This window comes from Oncorhynchus mykiss, chromosome 9 (genome assembly GCF_013265735.2).
Source record: "Oncorhynchus mykiss isolate Arlee chromosome 9, USDA_OmykA_1.1, whole genome shotgun sequence".
Classification (NCBI taxonomy): Eukaryota; Metazoa; Chordata; class Actinopteri; order Salmoniformes; family Salmonidae; genus Oncorhynchus; species Oncorhynchus mykiss.
In genome coordinates, this window is record NC_048573.1 from 56,070,435 (window position 1) to 56,086,472 (window position 16,038).

Consider the following 16,038-nt stretch of genomic DNA (forward strand, 5'->3'; position numbering starts at 1 on the left):
AATGTGTGCTGTTCGTGGTACTCGAGGAGTGGAGTTGGGAAACACTGGTCTATGGGCTACTTGATAAAGTATGCAATAGAGAGGCAATATAGATAGACAGTGTGTTTACTTCTTCAAACACATTTCTGCAGTATATGACCTTGAAGCCTTGATGATGGGCTACTCATCTCAATCGGAACCCTGGAACATTTTGTTCCTTGTGTGATGAATCGTGACTAGCAGGAGCACCCAGCAGCACAGGCAGGGCAGCTATACTGCAGATACAGGACAGCAATGTCTGCATCAGCCCCGCAGTAATACAAACACAACAGTTATCGTCACTGCGCATCACACTATCTTGCGTAAATCCAAGGCAGTTACACTACTGGTCAAAGGTTTTAGAACACCTACTCATTCAAGGGTTTTTCTTTATTTTTACTATTTTCTACATTGTAGAATAATAGTGAAGACATCAAAACTATGAAATAACACATATGGAATCATATAGTAACCAAAAAAGTGTTATACAAATCAAAATATATTTTATGTTTGAGATTCTTCAAATAGCCACCCTTTTCCTTGATGACATATTTGCACACTCTTGGCATTCTAAACCAGCTTCATGAGGTAGTCACCTGGAAAGCATTTCAATTAACAGGTGTGCCTTCTTAAAAGGTAATTTGTGGAATTTCTTTCCTTCCTAATGTGTTTGAGCCAATCAGTTGTGTTGTGACAAGGTAGGGGGATATACAGAAGACAGCCCTATTTGGTAAAAGACCAAGTCCATATTATGGCAAGAACAGCTCAAATAAGCAAAGAGAAACGACAGTCCATCATTACTTTAAGACATGAAGGTCAGTCAATATTGAATTTTTCTAGAACCTTGACAGTTTCTTCAAGAGCAGCCACAAAAACCATCAAGCGCTATGATGAAACTGGCTCTCATGAGGACCGCCACAGGAATGGAAGACCCAGAGTTACCTCTGCAGCAGAGGATAGGTTCATTAGAGTTACCAGCCTCAGAAATTGCAGCCCAAATAAATTCTTCACAGAGTTCAAGTGAACGGACACATCTCAACATCAACCGTTCAGAGGAGACTGTCAGAGTCAAGCCTTCATGCACGAATTGCTGCAAAGAAACCACTACTAAAGGACATCAATAAGAAGAAGAGACTTGCTTTGACCAAGAAACATGAGAAATGGACAGTAGACTGGTGGAAATCCTTTGGTCTGATGAGTCCAAATTGGAAATTGTCTTTATGAAATGCGATGTCTTTATGAAATGCGGTGTGAGTGAACGGATGATCTTCGCATGTGTATTTCCCACCGTAAAGCATGGAGGAGAAGGTGTGATGGTGCTTTGCTGGTGATGCTGTCAGATTTATTTAGAATTGAAGGCACACTTGACCAGCATGGCTACCACAGCATTCTGCAGCAATATGCCATCCCATATGGTTTGGGCTTAGTGGGACTATAATTTGTTTTTCAACTGGACAATGACCCAACACACCCCCAGGCTGTGTAAGGGCTATTTTACCAAGAAGGAGAGTGATGGAGTGCTGCATCAGATGACCTGGCCTCTACAATCCCCCGACCTCAACCAAATTGAGATGGTTTGGGATGAGTTGGACCGCAGAGTGAAGGAAAAGCAGCCAACCAGTGCTCGGCATATGTGAGAACTCCTTCAAGACTGTTGTAAAAGCAATCCAGGTGAAGCTGGTTGAGAGAATGCCAAGAGTGTGCAAAGCTGTCATTGAGGCAAAGGGTGGCTATTTGAAGAATCTCAAATATAAAATATATTTTGATTTGTTTTTTAACTATGTACTCCGAGAGTCGGGAAGGAAGTTCAGGGAGTGAATACAGGAGCGGACCGGTCACCTCTGCTAAGGCGTGGGAGCATGATGACCTAGAGGCCGGAGAGAGAGCATATGTGACAATACCGTCTCCTCGGCGCGTTCGGCTCCAGCCGCAGGACGCCAACCACAGGGACGATCCCGGGGATCCAGAGCGGACCGGTCGCCTCCGCTGTTTACTGTTTACTGTCACAGAGTTATTGCCTTGTAGTTTTATGAGCAATAAGATATATACCATGCATGGTAATCAGAAGTCGTGACTCAGCAAGGCATTAAATCTGTTTGATATGCTGCAGACAATGTTTCATCCAGGGGAACCAAGACATTTCACACTTTGACCCGCTGGTCAGTTTCTCTAGATAATCTCAACCAAGTTAGGACCAGCCCATTATTATTGGTGCGCTTCTCATTTCAGTGAGATCATAGGTCCGCCTACCTGTCTGTCAGTCTGGCCCTCCAATTAGCCTCTGGATCCCTGGCTAAGAGGCATGCTGTCCTCCAGAGCCGGCTAAGCCCCTGCAAGGCTCTAAAAGCTGAGCTCATGAAGAAACCCACATGGTTCTATACCGCACACTACTATAATATAGTTATTATACCATAGTGAGGCAGTTTCTAAATGTGAATAAAGCTAGATTATGCTTTCAACATTCATTAATTTGGGTGAAGTATGTGAATGTGAAATGTCATTGTCAAACATGCTCCATTTTGCAGGCATTTCCATACATTGAATTATATTGGATAAACAATCAACCACACCTAAACATAACTGCATACTCTTTGAATAAACTGTATAAAACCTTTGCTTTAGCGTTAAGTTATTTACTGTATTTATGTGCAAAAACAAAAACAAAAAACATTTTACATTAACAATGCTAATACTGTATATTTACATGTAAACACGCTTGTGACATTGAAAAGCTAACTAAGCACACCTAACCTTCAGCAGCATTACCATTTTTGTGAAATAACAAGGGAAAAACAGAACTTATACCATTCCAAAATCATCTTGTGAGACAAGCTACATGGAAGGTCACAGTCCTTTCATGCATGGTTAACCTCTCAAACTATTATAGGGTCAAATGCTTATTGCTAGATTGGTTACTGGCACAATGTTTGTTAATACTAAAGGACAATGTGGACACAAAGGTCCTCAGGCTCAGATGGTCACACTACAGAATGAGAATACATCATCCTCCGGTACTCAGGGTTGTAAAGTGGCATGTGCCACAAACAAAAGTGATCATCACTTGAGGGGATGTGTACCCCTGCACATTGAATCGGTACCGGTACCCCCTGTATATAGCCTTTTTATTGTTATTTTATTGTGTTACTTTTTTTAAACTTCAGTTTATTTAGCAAATATTCTCTTACTTAAAAAAAATAAAAATATAAAAAGTTGGGAGGTAGGGAGACATGCTGCTTAATTATTTTGGTCAATCTGCCAGTAGATTGTCTTCCTTTGCAATGCGTGGTGAGGAGATGAGAAAGACAGAGAATAGCCTAATTGATTGAAACATCAATTGATGTTCAGTATGACAGGTGTCAAATCTAAACATGAAAATAGCTACATCAAAGTTTCAATATATTGCACATCATTTTCATGTTGCTTGTGGGTTTCAAGGCCACTAAATGTGCCAGTCCAAACAGATTCTACTTCTCCTTTTCAGATCAAGACTCAAAAGGTTATTTTCACTTACTGTACCTAAAACTGATACAGTAAGCTGATCTTAGTATCAAGCCTTTTCCACCATAAAAAAATGATTGAGTATCTTTTGCTTAATGAGGAGAATTGGCCTATAAAAATGATCCAAACAGTTCTAATAGGCTACCCTGTTTTCTTGACAGTTTATCAAACCATATCTCTAATATAAACTTGGTGCCCATATAAAAAACACAACCAGTACACAGTCTCTCCCTTAATAACTAGAGGATAGACGATTTGACCAACTGAAGGCAACATTAAATGACTTGGATAAGAGACATACATCCGAATGTCATATAATTGGGATATAATTGGGTCCATTAGTTTTGATCCAATCCTTGGGCAATTAATGAATCAACGACCTCTCTTGAAGACATAGCTTGCAGGATATTGCACTGTACAATCAACATGTCTAACAGCACAGCCAGAAGGAAATAAAGGCAAAGGTCAAAGCCATTATGGCTCAGAAATGAGCAACAATATTAATGATTTTCGCTTACCCTATTTGCACCCATGAAAACAGATTGAAGGACACTATCAAAAATAAATGTATATCCACAAGCCCTTGTGGGAACCATACACGGGCTACTCCCTCTTCGAGTCTTATTTTGTAGTCCAGATTTGGCTTCTGTTTGAATTCATTAGCAGGGAGAACAGTGGGCTCTGTTGAACTTCTTTGTTTTTGGCCGTCTTGGCCCGACCCAGTGTGAACAAGCCAGTGTTTCTCAATGGTGGACAGATAATCCTGCAATGTTCCAATTGAATGGCTTAGAAGGGGAGGGAGGGTGAAGAAGAGGATAGGAAAAGATAGGAGGAGCAATATAAATGCATTGCAGAGTGTGAGAGAGAGGAGGATGCAATGAAGGAGTCTGAGATTACACTAACTACCAGGATGTGATTATGTATTGATAGGCTAGCTAGCTAAACGTGCAAGGCATCCCAAACGTGTGTGAGAGAGAGAGGGAGATATATTGAGGCTGTGCTCGGTGTGTGTGATTGTGTATGCAAAAAAGCAGCATGCAAACCTACTGCCTGAATACAGATGGTATATGCTTAGATGAGGTGACTGGTGTGGAATAATGGAATAAGGAGTGGTATTGTTAAACATAATGATATATTATCTATGACTTCGTATATTGTGTAGCATGGGAGAGCATGTTCATACTTTCGTCATAGGGCTGTTTGTCGCTCTTCTAAAGCCTTGTGAGTGAGAACCACAAAACACTTGTAAACCTATTACAGTAATCAGATTTCAGTCAGGTTCTAACTTTATTCTCTCACACCCTACCATCCCCCTTTCTGACACGTTTTAGAAATGAGGCTGATTACCAAACCAGGTAGCTTACTCAAATACGCCTGAACCCATCTATAACTCACTCTTATCTAAACAATATGAATTCCATAAACACTGGTGGTTGTCATGGCTACTGTTGGACAGAAATACACTCTGAGAAGACCTTCAACTGAGAAGCTGATAGGGAGGACACTCAAGGAGAGAGGGGAGGAAAGAGGAGGAACTGGAGAGAGAAAGTGATAGGGAGGGGGAGAGTGAGGCTTCTGAAGGAGAGCGAGAGAGTGAGAGCGAGAGAGAGACAGCGAGGAAGGGAGGTAGGGAGATGAGACTTGGTGGAGCAGGTGCATAGAGCAATGGAAGCTGTTGTGAGAAAACAGTTGGTGAGCGGAATAGAGAGTGCCACCGGGTCAGAGTGGTAGCTAAATAGATCAGGAGAGAGACGTGATTCATCTCCGGGGCGTGCGGGCACTGCGGTTACAGCGGCAGGGTGGAATAAACAGGCTGTTGAATGTTGCTAGGAGACAGACAGAGCTACAGCGCTGTGTGCAGGGGGCTTGCATCATCACAGTGGAGATGAGATGAGGGTGGGAAGCTGGCCATTATCCACATTCAGGCAAAAACATAAGGGGTGGTTAGGTGGATGAGTGTCGTCAGGTGACTCTGCAATCAACTCCTATAGGGTCTTCTCATATCCATAACAGCACAGCACCTGCAGTCCAGTGAAAATGAGCAGACTATCTCGGTAAACACATCAGGCATTCAGCGGTGTGTGTGGATGGAAGATTGGTGTTTGTAAAAGATTGTTAGAAAGGAAGGGGCAGAGGGTAAATGTGACGGGGGGGGGGGGGGGGGGGGGGTATTGTTGTATTTATCAGTGGAATGTGTTCTACAGTGGGTCCTGTGCTCTGCTCTGCTTGCTGGGCCATGGATTGTGAGAGTTAAATCAGAGCTGACATGGCCATCCAGATGGGGAGACTGCAGCAGTATCTAAAAAATAACCTCCCTCTCCCCTTCTCCCGTCACACAGACAACAGAACATGTTCATAGCCTCCCTCTCCTCTATACCTGTACTGCTATACCCAGACAACAGAATATGTTCATAGCCTCCCTCTCTCCTCTATACCTGTACTGCTATACCCAGACAACAAAACATTTCCATAGCCTCCCTCTCCTCTATACCTGTACTGCTATACCCAGACAACAAAACATGTCCATAGCCTCCCTCTCCTCTATACCTGTACTGCTATACCCAGAAAACAAAACATGTCCATAGCCTCCCTCTCCTCTATACCTGTACTACTATACCCAGACAACAGAATATGTTCATAGCCTCCCTCTCCTCTATACCTGTACTGCTATACCCAGACAACAAAACATTTCCATAGCCTCCCTCTCCTCTATACCTGTACTGCTATACCCAGACAACAAAACATTTCCATAGCCTCCCTCTCCTCTATACCTGTTTATTTTTTATTTTACCTTTATTTAACCAGGCAAGTCAGTTAAGAACAAATTCTTATTTTCAATGACGGCCTGGGAACAGTGGGTTAACTGCCTGTTCAGGGGCAGAACGACAGATTTGTACCTTGTCAGCTCGGGGGTTTGAACTCGCAACCTTCCGGTTACTAGTCCAACGCTCTAACCACTAGGCTACCCTGCCGCCTCTATACCTGTACTGCTATACCCAGACAACAGAAAATGTTCATAGCCTCCCTCTCCTCTATACCTGTACTGCTATACCCAGACAACAGAAGATGTTCCTTGAAACGATTCAAATGTATTTTGGGTCAAAAAAATCTGTCTCTCAAACATGTACAGTTCTATGCAATGGCTGCTTCCAGTAGTCTGTGTTGCCACACCTCCAAAATCACGTCGTTGTCATGCCTCCCTTTGAGATTTGGAGAATGTTGTATTGCAAAAAATGGTTTGAATGGTCTGCTGGTACCAGCGGCACAATTTTGATTGTATGTTTCATTTCAAGACCCCTCCTTTGACACGCCCATAGAAGGGGTGCTGTAAACGTTACTGTTTTCCTGTCGGGTAGTTGCTGCCTATGCTAGTTTCAAGTGCTAGTTTTCACATTATAAAGTGTGGGTGACAGTCTGTGATTTATATTTATTGAAAGTGGATTACGCTGCTAAAGACAAACGTCTCAACATGTTCTAAATCGCTCGAGTGACACTTTTTTCCCATTCACCATTCAATGTGAACAAGACAAAGGAGCTGATCGTGGACTACAGGAAAAGACGGGCCGAACAGGCCCCCATTAACGACAGGGCTATAGTGGAGCGGGTTGAGAGTTTCAAGTTCCTTGGTGTCCACATCACCAATGAACTACCAGATCCTCAAAAAGTTCTACAGCTGCATCATTGAGAGCATTCTGACCAGTTGCATCACAGCCTGGAATGGTAACTGCTCTGCTGATCACACCGCTCACGTCGCGTGCATGCTTCGCATTGCAAAATACATTTCCACACGTTATTCAATCATTGCACCCACACTGCTTGCTCATGCCAACGAGCATCTGTGTTGCCAGGCGCTAAAATAGAAGCTGCTTCTATTTGTGATGCAGATCGCGCTGCAAGTCCTGCCTCTCCCATCTCCTCATTAGTTTATAGAAGCAGATACCCACATACCATCTCCTCATTGGTTATACCCACATGGGTGATTGAAAGAGGAACTGAGGTCGATCATCGTCATGGTAATACTATTAGATGACAATCGCCATGTAAGGTCCAAAGAAGAAAAAGCCTGAAAGGAGGAGAGATGACTAGAAACAATTCGGTTGACCGTTTTATTTGATCCACATGGTTGCTGGCTGCGCTTTGCTACCACCAAAGATATTGTCCATTATTTCGTTTTTGTAAGAACCCAAAAAACAGAGGCAGTTGGAGAACCTATTCAAGTGAGTAAATACATTTTTTCAATAAAAAAAACGATGTATTATATGATAGATAGCTAGCTAGCTGGCTACAGTAGGCCACTTTGTAGGCTAACTCATCTAAGCTGCTAGCTAGCTAGCTAACTAACTTTACACACTGTTTAGCTAAGTGAATTAAATGTCATTAGCTAGCTATCTTCCTATTAGCTAGGTATCTTAATCACTGTAAATAAAAAAATGCAGTCCCCAAGTGCATTTGTAGATAATAGCCATGGAAGAGGATGAAATTGCAGCTCCAGACGTCAGTAAAGGGAGAGTGTAGGCTACTGGATAAGGGAGGTCATTTTTTGGAAGGACATTTTTTAAAGATTCACCAGTTCCAGTACCTAGAGGGGAAAACTTTGAGGACATGGAGATAATAGCAACATAATGTTAAGTGCTGTCTAATTTGAGTATAATGAAACCCGTTTCTTTGTGATGTTTTCTGTCCTCAGATATGGAAAGCTGTGAAAGCCTGTTTCCAAATTAAGAGAGAGGTCCCAATGAATATCATAAGAGACTAATGGTATATCCTAAATGCCATGGGTTATGTGTGTAGGCCTACCTATGTTAGAAAATGTTGTATACAAAAATACAGTTAATCACTCACAATGTATAAACCTATTACAATTGGAGCAGGCCAACCTTGCTGGAGGTCTGCAGGGTTCTATTTCAGCCCAGCAATAACACACCTGATTCAACTCAAATCTAATGAGTTGATAATCAAGTGTGCTATTGCTGGGCTGGTATAGAAGTCTCCTCACCCAGTAGATTAGGGATCAGTGGAGCAAGGTAGATCAGTAGATTAGGGATCAGTGGAGCAAGGTAGATCAGTAGATTAGGGATCAGTGGAGCAAGGTAGATCAGTAGATTAGGGATCAGTGGAGCAAGGTAGATCAGTAGATTAGGGATCAGTGGAGCAAGGTAGATCAGTAGATTAGGGATCAGTGGAGCAAGGTAGATCAGTAGATTAGGGATCAGTGGAGCAAGGTAGATCAGTAGATTAGGGATCAGTGGAGCAAGGTAGATCAGTAGATTAGGGATCAGTGGAACAAGGTAGATCAGTAGATTAGGGATCAGTGGAGCAAGGTAGATCAGTAGATCAGGGATCAGTGGAGCAAGGTAGATCAGTAGATTAGGGATCAGTGGAGCAAGGTAGATCAGTAGATTAGGGATCAGTGGAGCAAGGTAGATCAGTAGATTAGGGATCAGTGGAGCAAGGTAGATCAGTAGATTAGGGATCAGTGGAGCAAGGTAGATCAGTAGATTAGGGATCAGTGGAGCAAGGTTGGCCACTGCTGGTATGGAGTTTTTTTTTTTACCTGAAATAAAGTTTTTGTAATAATAGCCTACTTGTTACTGCTCAATTATCTATTGTTGTTTAGACTAAGATGTCTAATCTTTACATACGAGTTTGCTTATTTGTACATTTTGAAGTGATGACGTGTTGATTCTTTGAAGTGATGTGTTTATTCAAAATGAACTAGTGTCAATGTTGATTAATCACCTATCACAATCATGCAATAAAGAGGGGAAGGGGTTCTGTCTGTAATGGGTCTGTGTTTTCAAATGAATATTTCCTTTTTGTCTAGTTGTAAGATCTCCAATGTGTTTTATTTGATTGTCACTCTCTCTCTGTATATCAACGATGTGAATCCATTCTGCAGCTCATATGGCATGCATCGCCAACGCAGCCATAGGCCTACAGTATGACGGCATTACTGGCCTTATGGGCATCTGTCATCTGAAGTAGAGAATAGCTCAACTCACACGTTGAGCTATATGTTCTCAATTCAAAATGATACCAGTAGACAATGTATATGAGGCAAACCATGTACCAGATTTTTTACATGCCTTTTAAGTGCTGAGAAATACATTGGTTTAGTGCAAATCCAACCCTTGTAATTTAGTGTGAAAATAAGGAGATGACAATTAGGCTACGGGAGATGAGCATTACAGGTATTAACATTTTATGAGGTTCATTTTATTTAATTCTATACAGTAATGTCGCTTGCAAAATGATTGCAGTTGTTCCCATAGATATTGTAGACAGTACATGGTTGCTCTATGTATCACTGACTCTGGATAAGCTAGAGACACAGCTAACCTTTTATAAAAAATTTGGTTGGCTTTATAATCGTGAGAGAAAATGAACTAGCTATTACGTTATACCTAGGTAGATTACAAGGTCAGCTGACTTTTCTCAAAACTAACCTGTCTTGGTCCAAAAAAGTGCATTCGGAAAGTATTCAGACCCCCTGACTTCTTACACAATTTGTTACATTACAGCCTTATTCTAAAATTGATTACATTTTCCTCATCAATCTACACACAATACCACATAATGACAATGCAAAAACAGTTTTTTAGAAATGTTTGCAAATGTATTTAAAAAAACTATTCAGACCCTATACTCAGTACTTTGTTGAAGCACCTTTGGCAGCGATTACAGCATTGAGTCTTCTTGGGTGTGCAACTACAATCTTGGCACACCTGTATTTGGGGAGTTTCTCCCATTATTCTCTGCAGATCCTCTCAAGCTCTGTCAGGTTGGATGGGGAGCATTGCTGTACAGCTTTTTTCAGCTCTCTCCAGAGATGTTCGATCTGGTTCAAGTCCCGGCTCTGGCTGGGCCACTGAAGGACATTCAGAGACTTGTCCAGAAGCCACTCCTGCATGGTCTCGGCTGTGTGCTTAGGGCCGTTGTCCTGTTGATTGGTGCAGAGTGCTGCAGAGATGGTTGTCCTTCTGGAAGGTTCTCCCATCTCCACAGAGGAACTCTGGAGCTCTATCAAAGTGACCATCGGGTTCTTGGTCACCTCCCTGACCAAGGCCTTTCTCCCCCAATTGCTCAGTTTTTCCAGGCAGCCAGCTCTAGGAAGAGTCTTGGTGGTAACAAACTTCTTTAATTTAAGAATGATGGAAGCAATGCTGCAGAAATGTGTTGGTACCCTTCCCCAAATCTGTGCCTCGACATAATCCAAAAGGTGCTTCAACAAAGTACTGAGTAAAGGGTCTGAATACTTATGTAAATGTCATATTTCAGTTTTCAATTGTTAATAAATTAGCAAAAATGTCTAAACCTATTTTTGCTTTGTCCTTATTGGGTATTGTGTGTAGATTGATGAGAACATTTTTTAACCAATTTTAGAATATGGCTGCAATGTAACAACATTTGGAAAAAGTCAAGGGGAATACTTTCCAAATGCACTTTGTTGAGATTGACATAGTCTATTTATTGTGCTATTGGTTGTGTGGTGCATTGGCACACAAACCTATTGGTGGATTTTTTTGGGCATATATTTTATATACCTACAAATATGGCATCAAAATGTTGAAAATCTGATTTCGCCCTAGCCAATGATTGTCTGATTGTAGTGTAGGCCTCAATGAAACAGGCAGGGAGATTAAGCTTGTTCGTTGTGGTCAGTGAACCCTCAACCTTCTGGCCCGTAGCCCTCAGGGGCATTGACTTTACCACAAAAGTATTTTTAATGGGCAAAGTCGATATCCACGTTTATAAACACAAGATTGCTATCGTTATTGTTATTTGTGGTCGTAAACATTATTTTGAGTTAATTCTATGAAGGGGAAGGGTGTGCTAATTTTTTACAGTACAAGGGGAGAGTCATGTGAAAATATTTTTTACGTTGGGGAGGGGGATGCTCTTTTTTATGACACCTTCAATTGGACCAGTCCCTATGACACCTTCACTTGGACCAGTCCCTATGACACCTTCAATTGGACCAGTCCCTATGACACCTTCAATTGAACCAGTCCCTATGACACCTTCACTTGGACCAGTCCCTATGACACCTTCAATTGGACCAGTCCCTATGCCTCCTTCAATTAGACCAGTCCCTATGACACCTTCAATTGGACCAGTCCTTATGACACCTTCAATTGAACCAGTCCCTATGACACCTTCAATTGGACCAGTCCCTATGACACCTTCAATTGGACCAGTCCCTATGACACCTTCAATTAGACCAGTCCCTATGACACCTTCAATTGGACCAGTCCCTATGACACCTTCAATTGAACCAGTCCCTATGACACCTTCAATTGAACCAGTCCCTATGACACCTTCAATTGGACCAGTCCCTATGACACCTTCAATTGGACCAGTCCCTATGACACCTTCAATTGGACCAGTCCCTATGACACCTTCAATTAGACCAGTCCCTATGACACCTTCAATTGGACCAGTCCCTATGACACCTTCAATTGAACCAGTCCCTATGACACCTTCAATTGAACCAGTCCCTATGACACCTTCAATTGGACCAGTCCCTATGACACCTTCAATTGGACCAGTCCCTATGACACCTTCAATTAGACCAGTCCCTATGACACCTTCAATTAGACCAGTCCCTATGACACCTTCAATTGGACCAGTTCCGATGACACCTTCAATTGAACCAGTCCCGATGACACCTTCAATTGAACCAGTCCCTATGACACCTTCAATTGAACCAGTCCCTATGACACCTTCAATTGAACCAGTCCCTATGACACCTTCAATTGGACCAGTCCCTATGACACCTTCAATTGAACCAGTCGCTATGACACCTTCAATTGGACCAGTCCCTATGACACCTTCAATTGAACCAGTCCCTATGACACCTTCAATTGAACCAGTCCCTATGACACCTTCAATTGGACCAGTCCCTATGACACCTTCAATTGGACCAGTCCCTATGACACCTTCAATTGAACCAGTCCCTATGACACCTTCAATTGGACCAGTCCCTATGACACCTTCAATTGGACCAGTCCCTATGACACCTTCAATTTGACCAGTCCCTATGACACCTTCAATTGGACCAGTCCCTATGCCACCTTCAATTAGACCAGTCCCTATGACACCTTCAATTGGACCAGTCCCTATGACACCTTCAATTAGACCAGTCCCTATGACACCTTCAATTGGACCATACCCTATGGCACCTTCAATTTCTAACTTTCCCTAATCTGGTGCACACATTTGGAGCGCCGCCCAAGCAAGGCATTTCATTGGCTTGACGTGTTGCGAGGTGTCACTGATTTACATCAGCTTCCGACCAGTCTTTTTAGCTGATTTCTGCCATGGAAGTTCTCCAGGCTTCCTGTTTTAGGGAAGCCTGTTTCGCGATGAGGCTACCCTTGCAACAATGTGAGGAGGGTGAAACGTCATATGAGGACGACGATATGCATACTGCCCCACCCCCACTACACACCCACTGATGTATGAGACTGAAGTACTGTTGCAACATTTCAAATGTCCTCTCAGAGAGAGGGAATGAAGGGGCTGCAGCACTGAGTGAGATATACATTCTACAGGCTGCTCTTTGGAAGCTCTTTGGAGAAAGGACTGGACATTGACTGGAAGCAAACCTAATCCAAGGCAGAATCTGAGCAGTATTGAGCATAATGTGAATGCACTGCAGTTTGTGTGCGTGGGATACATTCCTCCTCGTGTGAGTGGGAGGGAAACCAGTATGGTGCAGAAATGCATGTGGGCGGGACTGCGCTGTACACCATCACAATGATCATAATGAGTTCAGCCAGAGTGATTCAGTACAAATACACAAGTAACCACTGCATTCACATTGCCCCTAAATGTCTACTCAGATCTGGCCTTAACAAACAGACACACAGATGTAATACATCCTGCTCATACAACTAATCTCTGTCATCATGAATACACACACCCTCTCTCTCGCTAACTCACACAGGAAAAATAAATGAATTACCATTTGTAAATATTAGATTTTTCTCTTTTGTTACTGCAAAATATTAAAACATGTTTTAAAGCTCCCTAAGTTGTCTGTCTGCACAGAGCGGTCTGGCTGGAAGGGATCACTATTTGGGGAGACAAACGTGTGACTCAGTTCTCTGATTCAGAGGTGGCCTACAGTAGATAACAGAGCTCTAGGGCTTGCTGCAGGGCCAGGCCTTCCACCTCTCCATCTCTCCCTGGATGGTGGAGGAACAAAGCCACCACATCCAGCTCCCTCACATCTTTCCCTGCTTCCCTCCCCATTACGATGAGCTCTCATGCTAGATATTTCATCCTAGCCTGCCCAGCCCAGGCCCAGCATTCCGTTAGAGTACAGGAACAGCAGGAACAGCTGCTGATGTCATTGCTCCAGCAGGCAAGAGCCACTGACCCGGTCACATGGGACAAGCTTAGCCTGGTCAGTATTGAACTCTGTGGTCTTGTTAAGATTCAAGGGACAGACAGATTTGGCCCTCTGTCCCTGTCAAAAGACTCTCTGCCTTTCTTTTTCTATATCTCTCTTTCTCATTACGTCTTTCTTTTCTTTCTCCTGAGAAAATGAAGATGGGTAAAGCAGACTCAACCTATGTTCTCAGGGGGACTTGATTCATTTCCCACCTTCACACCACATACTAAATCACTCCTGTCAAATCAACAAGAGTCAATACACAGTGTCAACAAAGAGCGGATCCAGCCCTGAGCATGGTGCTGAGAACAAACACAGCTACAGGATGAGTATAATAGCCACAGTAAATGTCTATATGCTACAAGACAGGCCAGAGCCAAGTAGACTAGCCATGCAGCAAATCAATCAATCAAATTTATTTTATATAGCCCTTCGTACATCAGCTGATATCTCAAAGTGCTGTACAGAAACCCAGCCTAAAACCCCAAACAGCAAGCAATGCAGGTGAAGAAGCACGGTGGCTAGGAAAAACTCCCTAGAAAGGCCAAAACCTAGGAAGAAACCTAGAGAGGAACCAGGCTATGTGGGGTGGCCAGTCCTCTTCTGGCTGTGCCGGGTGGAGATTATAACAAAGCCAAAACCTTGCCATAATGTTAGAATAGCAATATCGGAATAAGCAGCTTTGAGTTTTTTTATGTGATTTTATTAGGATCCCCATTAGCCAGAGCTAGTCTAGCTAGTCTTACTTGGATCTGACGCGTAACAAAAAAGACATTACAAACAAAAGCCTTTACAATTTACATACATTTACATAACTTAGCAGAAGCTCTTATCCAGGAGCAATTAGAGTTAAGTGCCTTGCTCAATGGAAATGGCAGATTTTACCTTTACCTTTTTTACCTAGTCGGCTTGATTCGATTCAAACCAGCGACCTTTCGTTTACTGGCCCAACACTCTTAACCCCTAGGCTACCTGCCGCCCTAGCATCTGGGCCAACGCGGGAACAATGAGCTACTTCTCTGGAGCAAAATAGACATACTATCATCCCCTGTTATACATTGAACGCCGTACACCTTAGTGTGATGTTATATGTGGAAAATTATTTTGTTAATTCATGAGCGACAACCTACCATTTTCTATTAGAATGTTATTTTAAAGTACCATTGCATACTCCATAATCCCTGAGGGGGCATTGACTGACTGGTCTGGTGTGAAAAAGCTCTTAAAAGAAAAGGAGGGAAAAAAAACAGAGAATGTACATAAAATAACTCACAGTCTATCTTGGAACTGTAAGATGGAGGAATGTCAAAATTACAACATGAAGAGATCAAAGTCAAGGTATACTGAACATAGTTCCATTCATTGTAATTGAGAGATTAATAGAGTTTAATGCAATGTTTGAATAGCAGTTTTCTATCAAGAGCCTCAGAATATACAGGTATGAATTCCCTGTGCACATACTGCATTACACATTTCTCTCTGTCTTGAAAGTCCTCACTGCACACACTGCATTATGATTAGCAATCATTTTCATTACAAAGCTTCAAGGAGAGCAAAATGTTGATGCAAATGTATAGCAGAGTACAATGGGGCAGCATGGTTTTCATTATTTTGATGGCGGCTCTGTTGCTGGCTGTGTGTGCAATTTAAGGACTGCATGTCCCCAATGTTACAGAAGCCTTATTATTAGAAGCCACTGTGTAGCATCATACTCATATTCTACAGCCCTGTCCAGGTAACAGAGAGAAAGAAAGACAGAGAGAAAGAAAAAGAGAGAGGTGCTGAATGGATAGTGTGTAGATCCCCAGGCTTGGCACTGCTGATATCGCACGGTAAGCAAGGGTGTTAGCTTTGTTCAAGGCACAAATTGCAGAGTGCACATACGTTGGACACACACGTCCATCCACACACATACACGCTAACCTACAACACTGACATGTATTGCCCCCATACATCAAACCACCACACACACACACCCTTAGCACATGTGACGCCTAGTCCTGATTTAACACACCCCTGTCCAGATAGTGCTGCTGCAATGCTTATGTAACCCACAAGCCTCCTGGTGACATTGAGTGTGGCAAACAGAGAAACCCATGGAGGGAGGGAAGAGAGTAGGGTGG

General features: G+C 42.7%; 1 protein-coding gene across 4 annotated transcripts in view; it reads right to left on the bottom strand.

The window, feature by feature from the left end:
* The window catches only part of LOC110532422 (protein kinase C and casein kinase substrate in neurons protein 1), a 47,681-nt gene that overhangs the window by 18,255 nt on the left and 13,388 nt on the right, over window positions 1-16,038 (bottom strand). Inside the window, exon 1 of one of the 4 annotated variants that reach the window (XM_036988384.1) lies at window positions 4,035-4,276. The exons of the other annotated variants lie outside the window; for them this stretch is intronic. The gene's annotated coding sequence lies outside the window, so the exon portion shown is untranslated. Of the gene's footprint in view, window positions 1-4,034; window positions 4,277-16,038 lie in introns of those variants that run through there. 4 annotated transcript variants of the gene reach the window in all.